Source organism: Amblyraja radiata, chromosome 7 (assembly GCF_010909765.2).
Source record: "Amblyraja radiata isolate CabotCenter1 chromosome 7, sAmbRad1.1.pri, whole genome shotgun sequence".
NCBI classification, from domain to species: Eukaryota; Metazoa; Chordata; class Chondrichthyes; order Rajiformes; family Rajidae; genus Amblyraja; species Amblyraja radiata.
This window is the reverse complement of record NC_045962.1, coordinates 5,103,998-5,126,163: the sequence shown is the minus strand read 5'-3', so window position 1 is coordinate 5,126,163 and position 22,166 is coordinate 5,103,998. Positions and strand designations below refer to the sequence as shown.

The 22,166-nt window shown below is 45.1% G+C and overlaps 1 long non-coding RNA gene across 1 annotated transcript; it reads right to left on the bottom strand.

The window, feature by feature from the left end:
- Nucleotides 1-18,076: 18,076 nt before the first annotated feature.
- On the bottom strand, nt 18,077-22,166 carry LOC116974977. Its single transcript, XR_004412491.1, has 4 exons — nt 22,083-22,166; nt 21,955-21,978; nt 21,153-21,175; nt 18,077-18,327 (listed from the first exon to the last, which is right to left on the bottom strand). It is a non-coding gene; the product is annotated as an uncharacterized LOC116974977 (long non-coding RNA).

Genomic DNA, 22,166 nt, shown 5'->3' with positions numbered 1-22,166 from the left:
CTAAAATTTCAGGGATTATTAAGTTGATTGATGTAAATTCTCCTCAAGATTTATCCCCTGGACTCCAGGTATCATTCTGGCATTCCCTTTGTGATAGCCAGGCTCTCCATTGAACCATAACGTGAAATGTCAGAGAAAACTGATCGAGGTTCCTACAAACATGGTCGTTTATTACAATGCCACCTTCAGACTGAAGATTGTTCAGATATGTTGCAACCCATGGAGTAATCAACCTCCCAACACGAAACTTAGACATAATAGCCTTACACTGTGATTTTACAACCAATGTGTGTATATTACAGCTTGAAGGCCTGTACATCACTTGTAAGGATATCGTTTGTACAGATCGTGGTTGTCCAGGCACCTTGCCCTACTTTGATGTTAAGTGTGGACTCTGGCCTGTAGGATTGTGGATAAGACCACCAGCAGACGATGCCTGCTTCACTATTTTGGGTCTTCACTGGGCAATACTTTTCGTACAAACACTTCCTGAAAACAAACAGCTGAAAAGAAGGAAAAAACAATCTATGTGCCTGAAATGGGGCATGATGTGGAGGAAAGATGGAGATTGGAAGTAGGAGTGTGAGGTTACAGGAGATATTCACAGAACCACCCCAGGGAGATAGGTTTATTTTCAATAGCTGGCAACTGGGATAATCATAGCACAAATAAATGGTATTCAACAGCGATCATGGGTCACTTTTCTTGTTCTTCCACTGTTCTTTTCTCATTAGGCGTTGCCACATTTCAACATCAAGAAAGGCATAAAGATATGAATTCTGCACAACTCCAGTGGTTGCAGGCAGCAGCTGTCACACGATGTATGATCTGATTTGTGCCTTTGTAGACAACAGACGTTTTGATTTTGATCAGTGAAAATTGAAATGTCTGAAATTCGTAGTAGAACATGCGCAAATTGACAAATTGTCACATGAAGAGCCTCAGCTCATGGGGAAGGAGGTACAGGAGCCTGAAAACCATGATCTCCAGGTTCAAGAACAGCTTCTTCCCAGCAAACATCAGGCTATTGAACGTTCCGCAACACTAACCGTTACCTCAGCAACTGTGATCTACTATGGAAAGACACACATTGCTGGAGTAACTCAACGGGTCAGGCAGCATCCCTAGAGAACATAGATAGGTAACGTTTTGGGTCAGGACCCTTCTTCAGACTAATTGCAGGGGTGAGAGGAAAGACGGCTAGGAGAGTGGAGGGGCTGGACAAAGCATGTGTAGGAAGGAATGTGATAGGCAGATGTTTGGACAAAGGCCAGAGTTTAAACTGTGGCGACTTCATGCCCACGTCGTTTTAGGTACAGCTTGTTCTCGTTGCCGGGTAGCGAGCAACGTCACGTGAGGGTCGAGAGACAACTCTGAGAGCAGGCCGACTAAGAGACTTATCTGCACTCAAGGAGTAAAAGGCCTGTCCCACTTTGCCGACTGCCGGCGTCATATCAGTGTCGCCAAAAGATTTGGAACAATTCAAAATCCAGCGGCGACAAAAAAAATGTTGCGACATTTGAAAAAACACCGCGCGTCATACGTCATCACGCGGCAAATTTTTCGGTGACCTAATACGTCAGTCAATGATGCCGGCAGTCACCGAAAAAATCACCGTGGGACAGGCCCTTTAGGAGGAGATTTTATTAAACGAACCACAAGGTGTTTGGTGTCGCTTGTACTTTACTATTCTGTCGTGAGATTTAGTGAATCCTACAACTGGTGACCCCGACGTGATGCTGCTCGCTACCCGGCAACGGGAATGATCTGTACTTAAATATGAGGGCATGAAGTCGCCACAAACCTACATGAGGTGTAAAACAAAAGGATTAGAGTTGAGATTTGTGTAGCTGGATGAATGACGAGGTGTAAATTGTTTAGGAATGTAGGTGGAGAGGGAGGGAAGAGATAGATGCGAGGCCAGCCAGGGATCAGGGAAGGAGAGGAGGGTGGGAAAGAAAAGGTGGGGGAGTTATGGGATAGAAAGTGGGAGTCTTTTGTCAAGGTTACCTAAAGTTGGATAATTAAGTGTTCATGGCGTTGGATTGTAAATTGCGTTGCGTTGGGTTTGTCCTGTCCCTCCACTCTTCTGGCTTTCTTTTCTCCGACCTCTACAATACGTCCACATGTAGGTGGGACTAGTGTAGATGGGGCTGGTGTCGTGACAACAACCTTTCTCTCAATGTCAGCAAGACAAAGCAGATAGCGATTGACTTCAGGAAGTGAAGCGGTACACATACCCCAATTTGCATTGACGGTGTCGAAGGTGAGATAGTTGAAAACATCAAATTCCTAGGAGTCAATATCACCGACAACTTCTCCTGGACGACCCATACTGAAGCAACGACTAATAGCCCTGCCCCATAGTACGAGTTCATTCCAAGAGCTCTCCCGAGTTTAAAAAAAATCAAACTCGTGGTAAGCACGGAGAATGAACGTAGCGGGTACGTCGGAGCTCGGGGACGTCTTAGCGGCTCGTAACGTTAACGGCAGGTACTCGGGAAGGCTCGTGAAGATGTCCACGAGTGCCCCGAGTACCGATGAGTGGCCATTGCCGTAAATCTCCGAGTTCGAATCAGGGCAAACTCGGGAAGCTCTTGGAATGAACTCGTACCGTGGGACAGGGCTTTAAGAAAGCACATGCCTCAACTTCCTTAGAAGGCGTAGGATGTTCAGCATGTCCCCTTCAACTCTCACCAACTTCTGCAGATGCATCATAGAGAGCATTTTATCGTGATGCATCACAGCTTGGTTTGGGGAAAGCTCCATCCAAGACGGCAAGAAAATGCAGCGAATTGTGGACGCAGCCCACAACAAAAGCTTTACACTGTACCTCTGTACTCGTGACAATAAACTAAACTGAACTGGTCAGCATGTGCAAGTTGGGTAGAAGGACCTGCTTCCATGCTGTATAACTCCATGATTTGCTTCGATGAGCAAGTTATTATCAAGAACTAATTGCAGCAGGATTCCGTGCATCAGAGCCCTGCTTCAAATTCACACTGCCCAAAATGTGCTAGTAACAAACCTAATGGCAGCATTTTCCACTCTCAGATATTCAATGCTTAATTAGGCACTGTTTTAATGAAACGATCGGCAAGTTTACCGCATAATCATTCAAGCATTTATTACAAAGGAAAAAGATGATGCATGTCAAAAGAAAAATTGCCCAATATATTATTATTTAGCTCTTCACAAATTGTCACAAATCTCACTCTTCCAGCTTTAGGTATTTCCACCCACGGCAATTGTGAAATACATATGCCTACATAGTCAGGCTGTTGAGTAAGTGACATAAAAGCAATAAATGGATCTATTCCTTAGGATCAAATTCACAGTAGAACATGTACACTTTGAAGATGAATGCAAGATTCAGAATTGATAATAAATTAAAATACACAAAGGTGGAAAGATTGCATTTAAGATACGCGAGGAATATTACGCAACCATCTTGAAAGTTTATTGTCACATGTACTGAGGTGCAGTGAAAAGCTTTTTGTTGCATGCTAACCAGTCAGCAGAAAGACAATACATGATCACAATCAGCGGGTGAGGCAGCATCTCTGGAGAGAAGGAATGAGCGACGTTTCAGGTTGAGACCCTTCTTCAGACCCGAAACATCGCCCATTACTTCTCTCCGGAGATGCTGCCTCACCCGCTGAGTTACTCCAGCATTTTGTCGATTTAAACCAGCATCCGCAGTTCTTTCTTACACATTATTACAATCGATCCATTTACAGTGTATATATGCACGAGAAGGGAAGTGGCAAGTGCTAGTGAAAAATCAGGGTCATGGAATTGTAGAGAGATCATGGAAAATAGTCCTTCATCCCACTGTCCATACTGACTATCAACATCGTATTTACATAAATCCGATACCGATTCCACTTTTTAATTCACCCCAAGTTCTTCTTCACTCTCTCCAGGTGACACTACCACTCATCTAGTTCAAGTTCAAATGTATTTGTCACATGCACCATAAGGTGCAGTGAAATGTAATTTACCATGCAGCATTACAGGACACAATACACAACGTAATTCAACACAGACATCCACCACAGCATTCTTCACTGTGGTGGAAGGTAATACAGTTCACACAGTCCTCCTCCTCCCTTGTTCACCCGTGGTCGGGGCCCTGACCCTCCGTAGTCGCCGCTATGGGCGGCCCGATGTTCAAGCCCTCTGGTCGGAATGGTCGGAACGCCGATATCAGGATAGATCGAGCACACCCGCGGCCCGGAGCCTCCAAATCGGCCACCTCATTACGGGAGACCGCGGCTTCCAGATGTTGTCGGCCGCAGGCCGGTGGTCGGAGCGCTTCTCCGGCGACCCCCGGCGAGGGATCGCCCGCATCACGATCGGTTCGGTCCACACCTGCCGCCAGAAGCTACACAGACTGAGGCTCCAGGATGTTGCAGGCCGCAGGCCAGCAGTCGGACTGCTTCTCCAGCGACCCCCGCCAGGGGGTCCGCGATGTTAAAAGTCCCCAATGCATTGCCGCAGAAGCTCTGGGCCCGACTCCGGGAAAGGCCGCACCAATCCAAGTTGTTAGGCCGTGAGGAGGAGGTCAAAGAAGCGACAAGGAAGAAAGTCGCATCTCTGTCGAGGTAGGTGCCTGAAAACGCTTTCCCCCCCCACAAGTCATACAATTAACCTAGCAAACCACATGTCATGCAAGAGGAAAGTCATAGTCACAGGAAGAACCTACAAACTCCAGGATTGAACCTGGGTCTCCCGCAAATTCTCTACCAGCTGTGCCACTGTGTTGTCACGGGCAATTTCAATGTTAACTATAGTTTATATATGTAGAAAACAGAGAGAAAGTCAACTAATTTTAATCTCATCCAAACGGCCATCAGCCATCCACACTTCAGTAGAAGTTGCGATCACTGTCGTACATACACTGTCGTAAGGCACCGTGCCTGTTCATGTTTTCAAAAATGATGATGATGATCAACATCCAAATGTCTGCAAATAATGCAATCATTATTTGCGAATGACACGAAGCTGGTGGGCAGTGTTAGCTGTGAGGAGGATGCTAGGAGGCTGCAAGGTGACTTGGATAGGCTGGGTGAGTGGGCAAATGCATGGCAGATGCAGTATAATGTGGATAAATGTGAGGTTAAAACAGTGGCAAAAACAGGAAAGTAGACTATTATCTGAATGGTGGCCGATTAGGAAAAGGGGAGATGCAACGAGACACTGGGTGTCATGGTACACCATTCATTGAAAGTAGGCATGCAGGTGCAGCAGGCAGTGAAGAAAGCGAATGGTATGTTAGCATTCATCGCAAAAGGATTTGAGTATAGGAGCAGTTCTACTGCAGCTGTACAGGGTCTTGGTGAGACAACACCTGGAGTATTGCGTACAGTTTTGGTCTCCTAATCTGAGAAAAGACATTCTTGCCATAGAGGGAGTACAGAGAAGGTTCACCAGACTGATTCCTGGGATGTCAGGACTTTCATATGAAGAAAGACTGGATAGACTCGGCTTGTACTCGCTAGAATTTAGAAGACTGAGGGGGGATCTTATAGAAACTTACGAAATTCTTAAGGGGTTGGACAGGCTAGATGCAGGAAGATTGTTCCCGATGTTGGGGAAGTCCAGAACAAGGGGTCCCAGTTTAAGGATAAGGGGGTAATCTTTTAGGACCGAGATGAGAAAAACATTTTTCACACAGACAGTGGTGAATCTCTGGAATTCTCTGCCACAGAAGGTAGTTGAGGCCAGTTCATTGGCTATATTTAAGAGGGAGTTAGATGTGGCCCTTGTGGCTAAAGGGATCAGGGGGTATGGAGAGAAGGCAGGTACAGGATACTGAGTTGGATGATCAGCCATGATCATATTGAATGGCGGTGCAGGCTCGAAGGGCCGAACGGCCTACTCCTGCACCTGATTTCTATGTTTCTATTAAGAACTAGAAATTTATCCCCAGTTGATGGAACTTCTCAATGGAGGTGAATAACATTCAAATGAGGACTTTCAGGTGTCCTCACCTGAAGTGGGCCAAATAATGTATATTTCATGCCATTAGTTTTGGGTTCCTGGAGGATTCTACAGAACATCATGAGTTTAGTTTAGAGATACAGTGCCAAAACAGGCCCTTCTGCCCACCGAGTCCACACCGACCAGGGATCCACGCACACTAACACGATCTACACACACTAGGGGCAATTTACACTTATACCCTGCCAATTAACCTACAGACTAGTACGTTATTGGAGTGTGGGAGGAAACCGAAGATCTCGGCGAAAACCCACGCAGGTCACGGGGAAAACGTAAAAACTTCGCACGTACAGCACTTGTAGATGGGATCAAACCTGGGCCTCTGGCGCTGCAAGTGCTGCAAGGCAGCAATTCTACCACTACGCCAGCATGAGGTTGGGTGCTTTTAAACTGATATCATAATAATTGCCATCCCTTTCCTGCAGCAGTTGCAAGAAGACCATTCTGAATCGTGGGAAAATGTTACCTTGGGCTTGAAAAGGTAATACCAAACAAGCTTTTATCATCTTTAAACCATGCCAGTGGAGAAGGTGTGTTCTATAGGTGGACACACTAGCATAGCAAACATTAGAGGACAAATCCTACCCAACAACTCAGATTCACAAACTTTCAACAGATTCATAGCGGTCTCCTTTTGGTTTTCTGCATTAAAATTTATGTATTCCTGTTAAATGTTTACCACTGAGCACATTAAAGGAAGAGCAATTTCTCCACAAATATTTATTTTTAAAACAAGTGGAACAAAGCTCCATTTTCTTTGTACAGAAAAGGTAAAAATCTTTCCATAGCTATATGTAAACTGCACTGGCTTTGTTCAAGAGTCATTTGCTTCACAACTTATTCTTGCTGCATGACTGGACCTCTGACAGAAGGGTGAAGGAGTAACGCATGGTGGAAAAATCTGTCCCTTGTCTGAATGTTAGGCACTGCAGAAGGCATAGAACAAGGCTGGGGAGCAACTCACCAGAAGCATGTCCATGAGCAGATACACTTATTTGCAGGAAGGCATTGCAGATGCTGGTTTACACCATAGACACAAAATGCTGGAGTAATTCAGCGGGGACAGGCAGCATCTCTGGAGAGAAGGAATCGAGACCCTTCTTCAGACTGTCTGAAGAAGAGTGATTAAGATGACAATTCAGATTATGCCCTGAGGAGGGTCTCCACCCAAAACGTCGCCCATTCCCTTTCTCCAGAGACGCGGCCTGTCCCGCTGAGTTACTCCAGTATTTTGCGTCTACCCTCATGGGTGTAGTCTGTTCAAATTTTCAGCAAATTTCCATGAGATTCATGGGCAAAATTGAAGCTCAAGGATTGGGGATAATACAAAGACATGGATTGAAATTTGGTTTGACGAAACACTAGTAATAAATGGGACTGTCTCAGGGTGGCAGAGCAAGGATCCACTCCTGTTCACAAAAGAATGATTTGTATGTAGAATGTAATGTTCAGTTTGCTGGCAGCATAAAACTGAAAGATTGGGAATTGTTGGAAGCCATTTAGATATGTGTAGACAGTGGGCAATCACATGACCAGTGCAGTACATGTCCACCACTGATTTTCTGGCAAGTGATGATCTGGCACCTCCTTTAATCTGGACAAAATTATGAAAGCGCAAAATTATGAGAACGTCAAATACTGTCGGGAAGTGCCCTCGAAAATGTGGGGTCTAGGCCAGGTGAGGTGGCCAATCTTAACCACCTTGGGGACTTCTGCAGCTGATCAGTGGGTCAAATTCCCCCCCCCCCCCCCCCCCCCCCCCCCCACGGCTGGGACTCTGGAACTGCAGAGCCAGCAGAGCCGTTCCCGTATCCGACTTCTGAGGCCGACTTTACGAGCCGGTATCTCGACCCCTCGGTGGCCTAGGCAGACCGTTCAACTCCTCTCAGAGGCTGTGACCTCTGTTGGTCTGCAAAATGGACAATCCAGTAAGGCTCTTCTACCAAAGATGCCGGAATATCAGTGGAGGGCCTGTATAACATAAATACATATGTGGTTATCCACTTTGGTAGAAAGAACAGAAGAACAGAGAGATGACACAGACGTATTGTGTGCAATTTTACTGGTCATGGCAGAGCGTGATACAGTGTGGAAACAGGCCCTTCGGCCTAACTTGCCTGCACCGACCAGCTACACTAGTCCCACCTGCCTGCGTTTGGCCCATATCCCTCTAAACCTGTTTCTTAAATGTTGCGATAGTTCCTGCCACAACCACCTGCTCCGGCAGTTCATTCTATACACCCATCATCCTTTGTGTGAAAAAGTTACCCCTCAGATTCCTATTAAATCTTTCCCTCTTCACCTTAAATCTATGTCCTCTGGTCCTCGATTCACCTACTCTGGGCAAGAAACACTGTCTACCCAATCTATTCCTCTCATGATTTTATACACCTCCAGAAGATCACACCTCATCCTCCTGCGCTCCATGGAATAGAGACCCAGCCTACTCAACCTCTCCCCATAGTTCAGACCCTCCAGTCCTGGCAACATCCTCGTAAACCTTTTCTGTACTCTTTTAACTTGCCATCTTTTCTGTAACATGGTGCCCAAAACGGAATATAATATTCTAAATATGGCCTCACCAACGTCTTATACAACTGCAACAAGACCTCCCGACTTCTATGCTCAATACTGTGACTGATGAAGAGCAAAGTACCAAAAGCGTTTCTAACCACCCGATCTACCTGTGACATCACCTTCAAGGAACTATGTCCCTGCAATCGTACTTCCCTCTGCTCTGGAACACTCCCCAGGTCTATCATTCACTGTGTATGTCCACCCATGTTAGACTTTCCAAAATGCAACATATCACACTTTTCTGTATTAAATTCCATCAACCATTCCTCGGCGCACCTGGCCAACCGATCACGATCCTGCTGCAATTTTTGACATTCATCTTCACTATTTGCAATACCACCCACTTATGTATCATCTGCAAATTTGCTAATCTTGCCATGTAAGTTCTCATCCAACTCATTAATACAGATGATAAACAGCAACGGGCACAGAACACAGAACCCTGAGGCACACCACTAGTTCAAGAACCAACCTTTCTCCATAACCATCAACTTCCTTCCATGAATCAATTTTCAATCCTTTCAGTTAGATCCAACCTTCCAGAGCTGCCTACCATGTGGAACCTTGTCGAATACTTGTGTAGGAAGGAACTGCAGATGCAGGTTTAAACCAAAGATAGACACAAAATTCTGGAGTAAATCAATGGGACAGGCAGCATCTGTGGAGAAAAGGAATGGGTGACGTTTCAGGTCGAGACCCTTCTTCAGACTGAGAGTCAGGGGAGATACATGAGACATGACCTCCTACGTACAAAACCACGCTGACTATCCCTAATCAGCCCTTGTGCATCAAAATGCCTGTATATCCTATTCCTCAGAATACTCTCTAGTAACTTTCCAACTACAGATGTTAAGCTCACTGGCCTATAGTTCCCAGCGTTTTCCCTGCAGCCCTTCTTGAAAAGAGGCGCAACATTTGCCACCATCCAGTCTTCCGGCACCTCTTCTATATTTAATGACAACTCGTAAATTTCAGCCAGGGTATCCGCAATTTCCTCTCTGGTTTCCCACAATGTCCTCGGATATATCTGATCCAGCCTGGAAGATTTGTCTACCTTCATACAGTATGTGTCAGGACCTCCTTGCCCATAACACTAACTGCTCTCAAGACACTTCCATTGACTGCCACTAGTTACTCAGTCCTCCGGTCTTTCTCCTGGGTAAATACAGAGGAGAAATACTCATTGAGGACCTTGCCCATCTCATGTGGCTCCACGCAGAACTGACTGCTTTGATTCCTAAGGGGTCCCACTCTCTCTCTAGTTGCCCTTTTTCCCTTTATGTGCTTATAAAATCTCTTGGGATTGTCCTTGATGCCATCTGCCAGAGCTATCTCCTGGCCCCTTTTTGGCCTTCTGATTTCCTTTTTTAGTTTGCTCCATAGTTCCCAAAACTCCTCCACGGATACACTTGATCCCAGCTGCCTATACCTGTCCCTTGCCTCCTTCTTACTCTTGACCAAAGCCTCAATTCCCCTTGTCAGCCAATCTTCCTTACATTTGCCTGCCTTGCCCTTCACCCTAACAGGGACGTGCAGGTCCTGAACTCATGTCAGCACACTTTTGGAAACATCTCACTCTCTTGACATTCCTTTTCCTGCAAACAACCTGCTCCAATCAACTTGAGCAAGTCCCTCTCTCATTCCCTCAAAGTTGGCCTTGCCCCAATTGAACATTTTAACTCTGCCTCTATCCATAACTATCTTAAACCAAATCAAACACTGGCCACTGGTCCTAAAAGCCACAACCACAAACACTACTACTTGCCCCTCCCAATTTCCCAAGACTGGATCAAGTGGTGAGTCTGTGGAATTCTCTGCCTCAGAGGGCAGTGGAGGCGGGTTCTCTGGATGCTTTCAAGAGAGAGCTAGATAGGGCTCTTAAAGATAGAGGAGTCAGGGGATATGAGGAGAAGGCAGGAACGGGGTACTGATTGGGGATGATCAGCCATGATCACATTGAATGGCCGTGCTGGCTCGAAGGGCCGAATGGCCTACTTCTGCCCCTATTGTCTATTGGCAAGCGTTGCCCTCTCCCGTGTCGGGCCCTCCACACATATGGATTGAAGGAACTCTCCCGATTGGATCAACTAAGCCTTTATTTATTCTAGTTTAAGAATAAGCAGGGTTCTTGATGAAACATTTAAAGTTCAGACATCGCTCAGCGGACTGGATTCAGGAAGAATTATCCCCCTGCCCATGGGAGTCTATAATATAGGGAAAGCCATTTAGGACTGAGATGAGGAGTAATTTCTTCACAGAAGGCTGCAGAGTCCCAGTTGTCAAGTATAATAGGTATATAGATTTTATAATACATGTTACGAAGATATATCATGAATGCGAATATTGTATTTAGATAAGCACCCACAATTTTATATAATAGCAGAATGGCAATACTAGAATAATTCAGAGCTGGAGAAAAACGAGGAAAAACATCCCACAAAATAATTCCCAACCTTTAGATTAATACTTTTAATAAAAGGACATCCAATAAAATGTATTTCCTGACGTTTTGACAGCCCATTTTCCTAGTGAATGCACCATCTCTCATTGTTCCAATGCCTCTCCTGCTTTTCTCTGGATTATCAGCTGAGACCGAGCCCTGCAGAAAAGCTCCATTGGAAAATGTTGAGTTCATAGTTTGTGCGATTATGGGTTAAAATTAGGTTATTATTCATAATACTTGATGCAACAATAAAAATCCACAATGAAACTATCACATTATCTTATTGCAGCATTAATCAACATACTTTACGGCAGCAACTGAAAGCTTGCATCAAATCTCTCTTTAAAATTGAAGGAAGTAATTTCATCATTCCACCCCCACAGAGGTGCACAGAATAAAACTATAATCTCACATTCCACTTTACAGGATAAAATGTATTTTTGAGCTGAAAAGATAATGGAAAACATCTGACAGGAAGCATTATGAAATTATCACGTCCTACTTGGGCAACAACAAAAAACTTGAATTGACTTTAAATATTTAATTCTTTCAAAAAATGTATTTTATTCAGAACTGTTTTATCAGCTCCACCTGTTGGCAGAACAGAGTATAGGCATGAACAGACCATGGTATCCAATTGGCAGGTTTAAAGGGCTTTCTCACGGTGCGACCTGAAGCAAGACTTAACAAGAGTTTAACATCGTGGGAACCTTCTGCGATAGCAGTACGGCATTCGTGGACCACCGAGGACCTCCGTGGCGCTAACGACAGGTAGTCGTGTGACTTGATAAGGTCGGGATAAAATTCAAACATTTTTGAATTTCTCCAAGAGTGACTTGAGCAGCGTTGCAACATTGTATGAACGCAGATGCCAGTGCGATATCCGTGCGATATCCGTAATGACTCTTGCGGGTACCGTGGGAACTCCTGCGAACGGTAAACCCGGAAGCTTGACAGAGGGGACATAAGGTGAGTAAAAAAGGTGGTCTCAATATCACCAATGGACCATGTGTCCATCGAGGACGTCCCACCTAATTGTCATTGTTTGAGAATCTTTTTCACAGTAAGACTTGCAGAGATGCCTCTCAGAAAAGCGCAAAGAAAGGGGTCAAAGAAAGTCATAAAGTTTTTAGCCATGCAGGTAAATGAGGAGGAGACTCAGCAAGAGAGACAGGTGGAGAGGCAAGAGGAGATGCCAGAGATACCACTGCCTGTGGGCTCCTTGGAGCAGGGAGAGGGTGATCAAGGTGGATTTGAGATTGCCTCCCCAGTAGCTGTTGCCTCCCCAATAGCCTCAGCAGATGATAACATAAAGGGAAGATGGCAGAAGGTAAGGCCATATAACTTCAACAGGGAACAAGAGGGGGAACTGGTGAAGTGGTACCAATGCAATGAGATTCTCTATGACAAATCCAGAGAGGATTATAGAAATAGGGAGAGAAAGCGCAACCTGCTGGAGACGAAGGCTGCGGAGTATCCCGGGTGCTCATGTGAGTGGTGATGTGATGCTCATGTTGGTGGCTCCACATTTTATTATATCCTGAAGTGTGATAAAGCTTTTACCTCAGCATTTTGATTGTCATTGCTTGTTTACCTCACTGCTAAATACTTTTATTTTTTACTATCAGCTTGATGTCTGCAAATCGTCATTAATACATCACTACAAGATGAATGTCCCTAATGTTATAATCCCTCTCATGCTGAAACACAAAATACCTTAATGGAGGTGATATAATCACATTTTCACTCATTTACATTTTTGAGTGTGCAGGACCCTGAAATGTTCAGCTATTTAAACGTGTTCTTCACCTCTTGGTAGAAAATGAAATAAGACAATCAGCACGGTAAACGTGATACAAAGTCTTTATTCCTATTTGACAATATAAGAAGACGAATTCTGTCACATAGTGAGAGGAGATGCATCACACAAAACATTTGTCTGTAAAAGGGCCTCACAAACACGAAATACAACAAATGAGGCACACGAGATTATTTAAAACACATTATATCCATCAACCTCCGCTACAAGCGTGAACTCAGGCATTTAAAGGGACAATGCAATGTTCTAAACGGCAGGTTTTGCGGACGAACATCTTATAGGAAGCACTTTTCAGAGGACAACACTAGGAAGTCAGCTTATAACATGCAGTAGTGTTCCTGTGGTCGGCTACCCATCAATATAGCTGTCCTGCCACGGCACACTCCCCAATTGTGAATTGTAGTAAGCGCAGAGATGGTCTCTTTGCTCTTTCACACTGGATGTGCCCGAGTTACCTTTCAAACGCTGCAGTGAGACCATTTTCAACTTGTTCACACCACTTCTCCAAGCACCTAGTGTTACTTCCCCTGTGTCACTGTCCACTATGTCACCGTCCTGGATGGATGTTGCTGATCCAGCAGCTGCACCTCTCATTCGGATCAGGTTGTGCAGAACACATGCTGCATATACTATACTCTCCACATTCTTGGGCCTCTGCTCCATTGTCTTGAGCAAGCATCTAAATCTGTTTGCCAAGATGCCAAAATAATTTTCTACTACCCTCCTGGCCCTTGACAGCCTGTAATTGAAGATCCTCTGTTCCCTAGTTAGATTCCTCTGTGGATATGGCTTCATAATCCAGGGCCGTAGTGCAAAGGCTTCATCCAGCAACCATCGCATATGGGATGTCCGGGCTGTCTTCTCCTGACAGAGGTTCTGGATCAGGCATGCCTGCTGTTCCACCTTCCATTTTCTTTCCAAGCCAGGTTTTTTTCCAAATCCGGCCATCACCAACACTTCCAGGTGTGCCCACATCCACATACAGGAAGTTGTAGTTATAATCAACCACCGCCATGAGTACAATTGAGTGGAATTTCTTGTAATTGAAATAATTTGAGCCACCTCCGGGTGGTTTACGAATTGCCACATGCTTGCCGTCCAAAGCCCCACATGTGTGAGCAAAGTTCCAGCCTGTTTTCAAACCCCAGTGCAACTCTCTTCCACGCATCTGGTGTACTGGGGCATTCCATCACTTCAGCTGAATAAAATTGGATGATCGCCTCACAGGTTTCTCGGACAATATCACAGATGCTGTTGGTGGCGACAAGAAAGTTGTAAGACAGACTTTTATAAGAATCGCCTGAGGCCAAGTAGCGGAGGGTGATTGCTATGCGCAACCCTGGTTCCAGTGCCTTTCTCATTACAGTGTCAGTCTTCTTCAGCAGAGGTCCCAAATTATTCTTTAACTCATTAAAGAGCTCGGGTGAAATTCTGACAAAGTTTTTGAATGCACTTTTATCCTCTTCGCACAGCACATTAAGCAGTTGCTCATATTGTCCAAATTGAGGTCTCCGTTGAAACATGGGCTTAACCCAGTGAGACTTCCTCTTAATTCTCTTTTTTAATTAATCCTACCCTTCTGCCTTCACGCAAGCGTTTTCAATGCACATGTTGCGCTAATGCATACAGCGCGTCAATGAAAATAACAACCAGCCTGTACTCGAACCAACTTTGCAAATGAGCCAATTCTACGAACGGAGGATATTTATAGTGTGTGAAAAAAAGTGACATCATCTGTGCCACGTGATTAACTACACTACAGTCCACGATGTTCATTCACGATTAACGGGAAAGATCGGGAGACGGACAAGTCACTCGCACAAATGACAGAATTGCCGAGTACCATGGGAACTCTTTATCTACCCCCCGTTATATCATGCGGAACTCGTGCTGGACCACGACCACTTCACTCTTGTGACATCTTGCGTCAGGTCGCACCGTGAGAACCGGCCATTAGAATGGAAACGAGCAAAATTTGATAAGACACAAACTCAGCGGGGCAGGCAGCATGCTATAGGATCTTTGGGCAGCATCTCTGAAGAGAGGGAATGGGTGATGTTTCGAGTCGAGACCCTTCTTCAGACTGATCTGAGTTACTCCAGCATTTTGTGTCTACCACTGGAATAGCCCAGACAGGTTTACCCATTTCTAATATGGTATAGACAGTATCACCCATGAAAAAAACACACACACCACAATTTTAGAAATCATTGTTTCTAGTCATTCTGTGTCAGCACTTATGATGTCCCAATAATAGAAACACCAATGTTCAAAGCAAAACTGTGGCTAACGTTAGTGTGATTCGTCAAACAGAATTAATTTTCTCACACGAACACTACAGAATACTTTGGCCATTTTTGAGGTACTGGAGATCATAGCCAGAGGCAAAAAAATCATCTGTTTAAGCTAATGATGAGCAAGTTCATACATTTGGAAACTACACAAACATTGTTGTCAACAAAATAGAGAGTACAGAGGAGATTTACTAGAATGTTGCCTGGGTTTCAGCAACTAAGTTACAGAGAAAGGTTGAACAAGTTAGGGCTTTATTCTTTGGAGCGCAGAAGGTTAAGGGGGGACTTGATAGAGGTTTTTAAAATGATGAGAGGGATAGACAGAGTTGACGTAGAAAAGCTTTTCCCACTGAGTAGGGAAGATTCAACCAAGGGGACATGACTTGAGAATTAAGGGACTGAAGTTTAGGGGCAACATGAGGGGGAACTTCTTTGCTCAGAGTGGTAGCTGTGTGGAATGAGCTTCCAGTGAAGGTGGTGGAGGCAGGTTCGTTTTTATCATTTAAAAATAAATTGGATAGTTATATGGATGGGAAAGGAATGGAGGGTTATGGTCTGAGCGCAGGTATATGGGACTAGGGGAGATTATGTGTTCGGCACGGACTAGAAAGGTCGAGATGGCCTGTTTCCGTGCTGTAATTGTTATATGGTTATTATATTGTTGGCGTCAATGATATCGAAGGTTGTTTAGATACAGTGGGGCATAAATCATGTGGAATGTATGGGTGGGGCAGTTGGAATTTAATCCGGACAGCGAGAGGCAATGCAGGGGGAAGGTAAAGTTAAATTCTGTTAGGACAAAGACGAAATGGCATTGACTACACAGCAGTCTGTGTCGTCAATTTTTCCTGAAAAGCGACAACAAAGTCAGTGAAAAGGACAAAGTTAATAAACTTGGCCCCATCATAGACCAAGGCATGAAAATAAGTAAGATGTCATATCAGGGCTCAAACCAGGGTATAATTGTCATATGTACTGGCGGGTTGAGGCCCTTCAGACTGCCTCTTCGTCTTTCTCGAACTTCAAGTAGCCATTGCTTCCCTCTGTCCCTCCCCCAAACTAGTTTACGATACAATGAACGTTATTCATCCCCGAAGGGAAATTGGTCTGAGTCACAACATAAACTTGAAATTAAAAGTGAAAAAAGGACAAGCAACTGTTGGCTGGCTGCCATGTGGACAGCACCTTCACCGGAACAAAACACTTATTCCCCGGGTAGAGGATTCTAGTGACCCCCGACCCCCCCCCCACCCCGAGACGGGATCCCCGTTCTCCCACCGTCCCTCACAGCAGGTCCCCCATTCTCTCCCTCCCCCCACACCGACCGCGAGGCCCCACCGCCTACTAGGCTTACGCTACCGCCGTCAAGACTCCCATTGCAGTCACTACTGAGGCTCCTTCGATCCAGACAGGCCTCGCCAGTCCCCTGGGTGGCGTGTGGGTCCTACCGAGGCACATTGCGGTCGGTCTTCACGATCCTCACGATTAAGTTTTACTGATTGCATGCCTTGTCACCTTCTCCTCAGCTAAGACTACTTCTGGCATTTACGCAACTCGTGATTAACATGCCACGGTTCCACAGCAAATATAGAGTGCTGAATAACCAAACTTGGTTTTTACCATTGAACCTTTCTCCTGCCAGTGAGTCTAGATTATTTTTAAAAAAATGAAAGAACTGAAAGGAACAAAGGAGGACCCAACGATGGGGGGCACGCTGAGGAGGGGGAGCGAACAAAGGGATACATTACAAAGCACCCTTTACATGGCGGCGATTTGCATACCTTGGGGATGCAAAGAATGTCACATTCCCATCTCCGCCTCTTTTCTCTCCCTTATTGGTTTGAATGAACACGCCCAAAATATTACCTGCTCATTCCCTCTACAAATGCCAGACTTGGCAAGTTCCTCCAGCACTTTGCATTTTTGCTTAAGATCCTGGCATCTGCAGATCATTTGTCTCTGTTGATAAAATCAGCAGTTTCTATGCTATTGCACCATGGATGTATATTTGTGACTACAGGTGCACAACCTTTTATCCGGAGTTCCGGAAACTGAAAAGCTCCGAAAACCGGACATTGCCCGCTCCCCGCCTCTCCGACCAGGTAGGGGACTAATTAAAGTTTCCCCCTTCACCCCCCCCCCCCCCCCACATAAAATCCCTCCAAACTAACTGACTAACATTTAAGCAATGATTTACAATGATTCCCCGGTCTCCGGGGAGGAGGCAGCCGCTCCAGACTTTTCAAGCCGCCCGCGCTACCTAATCTACGCTAAAAATCTTCCATTCGGAAATCCGAAAAATTCCGAAATCCGAGTAGTGTCTGGTCCCAAGGCTTTCGGATAAAAGGTTGTGCACCTGTATTGCTTCAAACCATTGGTGCCTATTGTTGAACAATGTGTTCATTTAGATGGCATAGAAATGTGATTTACTCATTTAATCTGCACACCAATCTGAATAACAATTGCAAAGTGTTTCGTGTTAACCTGCTGCCTTGACAAAATTGGTTAATAAAAGTAGCAAACTCTCGGCACATGTACAAGGTTTCTTGGTGACCATCCGTCACCTGTCTGGATATAAATGCTAAAATGTACCGACACCAATGAGACCATTTACTTAATGAGACCACTTAATAAAGCCACATGATCCGCTTCCATCAAAACGGGTTGAAATATTTTTACAGATCTAGATCAGAATTAAAATTCCAACTACTGATACCAAATTAAAGTAATTCGGCTGCATTACCATTTTGGGTCACCCTGTACAAATCAATTGTTTAACAGAAAGTCCACAGGCCACAAACATTTGACCTGAAGCTATATTTCACTGAAAATCCCACCTGACCTTTCCCACCACTATAAAAACATACAAGCAAATAAGAGCATTGAGAATACCAACTAAATACCTTAATTGCCTTAAGAGACTATTAAAAACAAGATAAACATTAGTTTACATTTTATTTTGTAACTAATATACATCATGGAACAGCACTACAACAGTCCAATGTTCTGCATCTTTCATGACCGGCATCCAAAACATCTACATAAATTGTTGATCTTAAGAGGAACAATTGTAAGCAGAAATGTCCAGAGTCCATTTGCCAAGGAAGATTCAACATAGTCTGATCAGCACTGCATCATCGGCAGTTCACCTGGACCTCTGCCTCATCTTTCGTCTTTTACGCTTCAATCTGCAAAAGGATAAGAACTCATCGTGAAAAGACAAATGGAGAATTGGATTAAAATGAGAAGCTCTGGAATATCTGAATGCAATGGAGCATTGCTGAACGATAAGCCATCACAAAAATTTCAAACTAAATAGAACACGACTTTGGTGGAAATAGATTGGAAATTCACAGCAGGGTATCTAGAATCTGTGGAATACACATTTCAAATGTCCAGTATCTGCCAAATATGTAAGGAGAAACTGCAGATGGTGGTTTACACGGAAGATATAGACACAAAATGCTGGAGTAACTCAGCGGGTCAGGCAGCATCTGTGTAAAAAAGGAATAAGTGACGTTTTGGGTCAAGACCCCCTCTTGAGACAATTGAAATAGAACTGGAATCAGTGAATTTGGAATGCCAGGTTTTAAAGCATTGGACAGGAGTGCAATCCCAAAACTTGTCAAAGCTCTTGGCAATCTTAGACGATCATCTCAATCCTAATAAGCTGGTGCTTAGGGTGCAGTCCCATCCCATCCCCCCAATGCCCTCTCGCCTTATTTCCCTGTATCCCCGAATCAAAACCCATCAACTGTGATTTAATCATAGCCATTAATCCACACTAAGGAGTAATTTATAGTAGCCTATTTGACCGATGACTGTTCAATAGCTCCAGCCAGATCCTTTTCAGGAAGACCAGTTCTGAGGCATAGTAGGGAAGGGTTAAGATAGGAGACTAGACAGTTAGGAGGACACACAGGAGATGCTGCAGCTGCAAAAGGATCTCCAGGATGGTGTGTTGCCTTCCTGGAGCCACGGATGAGGGAAAACATTCTCCAGGGGTAGTAGCTGGAAGTCCTAGTGCTCATTGTTATAGAAATGAATATTGAGAGCTCAGGTGGAAGACAGGGTCTACATTAGCAAGTCCTTCGATCAAGTTCTGCACGATAAGTAACTCTAGTTATTGCAGGAAATGAAATAAAAACTGCCAGAGTGGCCAAAAAGATTGATGTGGCAGTGTAGACATGGCCTAAGTCGTCTTGAACAAGTCCTTTTTCAATGCACCCCATGATAATCTGGTCCGGCAGGTTAGTTCACATAGGATTGTGTTTAAGAAGGAACTGCAGATGCTGGAAAATCGAAGGTAGACAAAAGTGCTGGGGAAGCTCAGCGGGTGCAGATGCTGTGCTGCATGGGATCCAGGACGTGGTAGCAAATTGGTTGCAGAATTGAAGAAAGGAGGCAGCAGGTGGGGATCAGTGTTTTCAGACTGGAGGCCTGTAATAAGTGGTGTGCCAGAGGTCGGTGCTGGGTCCACTTAATTTTTTTAATTGGCATTACTTAGATTAACGGTTTGGATGAAATCATAGATTTAGTTAAGTTCTCGGCACATGGGCCATGGTTAGCAATTTTGCGGACACCTAACAGACAGTGACGGTTATCTAAGAGTACAATAGGATCTTGGTCGCCTGGGTCAATGAGCTGAAGAACAGATGGAGATTGATATCACACTACCACTATACACACTGACAAGGCCACATTGGGAGCATGGTGTGGTTCTCATCTCCTTGCCATAAGAATGTTCTATTTAAGCTGGACAGAGTGCGGAAAAGATTTATGAGGACATTAACGTGTCTGGAACGTTTAAGCTTCAATGAGAAGCTACAAGTTATCTGTGAAAAGCAAGAGGCTATAGAGTGACCTTAAAGGTTTATAAAATCCCGAGGGACATAGAGAAGGCAATTAGCCAGTCTCATCACTAGGGTGGGGGAACCTAAAATTAAGAGGCTATAGGTTCACAATGAAAAGGAAAAGATTTAGTAAGGACCTGATGGGCAATCTTTTTCAGAAGGCAGTGGGTATATGAAATGAGCTTTCAGAGGAAGTATCAGATGAAAAGTACAATTACAATATTTAAAGGCACTTGGGACAGGTACGTGGACATGAAAGGCGTGGGGGGGGGGGGGGTGGTATGGGACAGCACAGGACTGGGAGTTGCTTGGACAACTTAGCTGAAGGATCGGTTTCTATATTGTGTAATGTCGTCTGAAGACAGAAATGTTGTAAACACTTGGGCGAGGCGGCACCCCTGGATAGAGAAACAGTTGATGCTTCAGGCCATACTATGGAATGGAGACAAGAAACTGCAGAGGCTGGAATCTTGATGGAAAATAAATAGTGCTGGAAGGACTCGGTGAGTCAGACAGCATCCGTAGAGGGAAGCATACATTTCAGTCTGAAGAAGGGTCTGATCCAAAATGTCCACCCATTCCCATCCTCAGGTGTAGTCTGACCTGCTGAGTTCCTCCAGCATGTTTTTTCTTAAATTGTGCACCAAAACTTGGCCAGATTTGACAAATAATCCCAAAACATCAACTGTTCGCTCTACAGATACTGCCTTAATTGAGAGTGCTTCCAGCATTTTATTCCCTTCCTACCACTATGCACATTTCAAAAGAAGGGAGCAGATCTGAGCTTTGTTGTATAGCACTCCAATGTTGTAACACCACACTGCACTGTGGTATTTCTCTCTTTTCCACTACCTTTTGTATCAATGTATGCTTTGATGGTACTCATGTGCCGCATGGTTTGACTGGCACATTATTTTTCAGTAAACGTAACTACGGTAAATCAACAGCCCCTGGTTAGTCAACCTCCACTCACTAATCTGTGATATACACAATATTATTGCATTACATACTAAAATAAACACTTAGAAACAGTATTCGATTCCATTAAAAGACAATTTATTTGCCATCCAGGGCTGTGGCCTTATGGCCGCAAATTAAAATCTCAAGACAGAAACTGCACACATTTCACCAAAATTTCAATACTTCCACATAACACATACCTGCGCATACGCTTCTTCCTCCACTGAAAAGCAGAAATGTTAAAGGTTAAAAACGCACAAACAGAAGAACGGTAAACCAGCATAAGATATCAGGGAGAGGGGGGGGGACTACATCTGAGGATACTGCTTCAGTATGGGAAGAGACAATTTACACAAACTAGGGACAATTTACATTTATACACCAAGCCAATTATCTACAAAACTGTACGTCTTTGGTAGATCTCAGAGAAAACCCACGCAGGACACGGGGTGAAGGTACAAACTCCGTGCAGACAGCACCTGTGGTTGGGATTGAATACGGGTCTCCGACGCTGTGAGGCAGCAACTCTACCGCTGCGCCACCGTGCACCCTCCCCGGCCATTACTCTCTAAATGACGCAGCACCCCTCATTACTCTCTGAATATCACTGGTTGTCCGCCATTGCCAAGCAGAAACAGGGCAGCGGCAAGAAGCAGCGGGCCGAGGTTGCAGTGAGTGTGGGAGCCGCACCGGGGCTGCAGATGGTGCGACACACTCTCACCCCCCCACACACACACACACACACACACACACACACACGGTGCTGCAAATGGACGGGCGGCAGCGGCGCTCCGGTCTATAGGCCGTCAGTCCCCATTCCCCCTCCGCAGATGCTGCCCGACCGAGAACGTTTCTCCAGCGCTTCGCTTTCGGTTTTAAATCTTTAAAAAATAAACCCGCAATGGCCGCCGCTAACATCATCACCATGGAGGAGGCGCGCACAGACAGACAGACAGGGCCGCAGATGGGATAACCGCGCCCCATGCCGCCATCCACCCTTACCTTGGCTCGCATCTTGTCAGGGACCTGCAAGGGAAAGAGATGGAGGGGTCAGTGAGTGCGGATGGCGAAGGGGAAGGGCGGATGGAGACGGATTGCCGCGGCCGCTGGCGCCGCTACTCAACACTCACCTCAGACGCACGCCAGTGAAAGGCCGAGGCGTCCGGCGCGCTCCCGCATATAAAGGGCGGTGATGGTGCGTGCGCGCTCCCGGT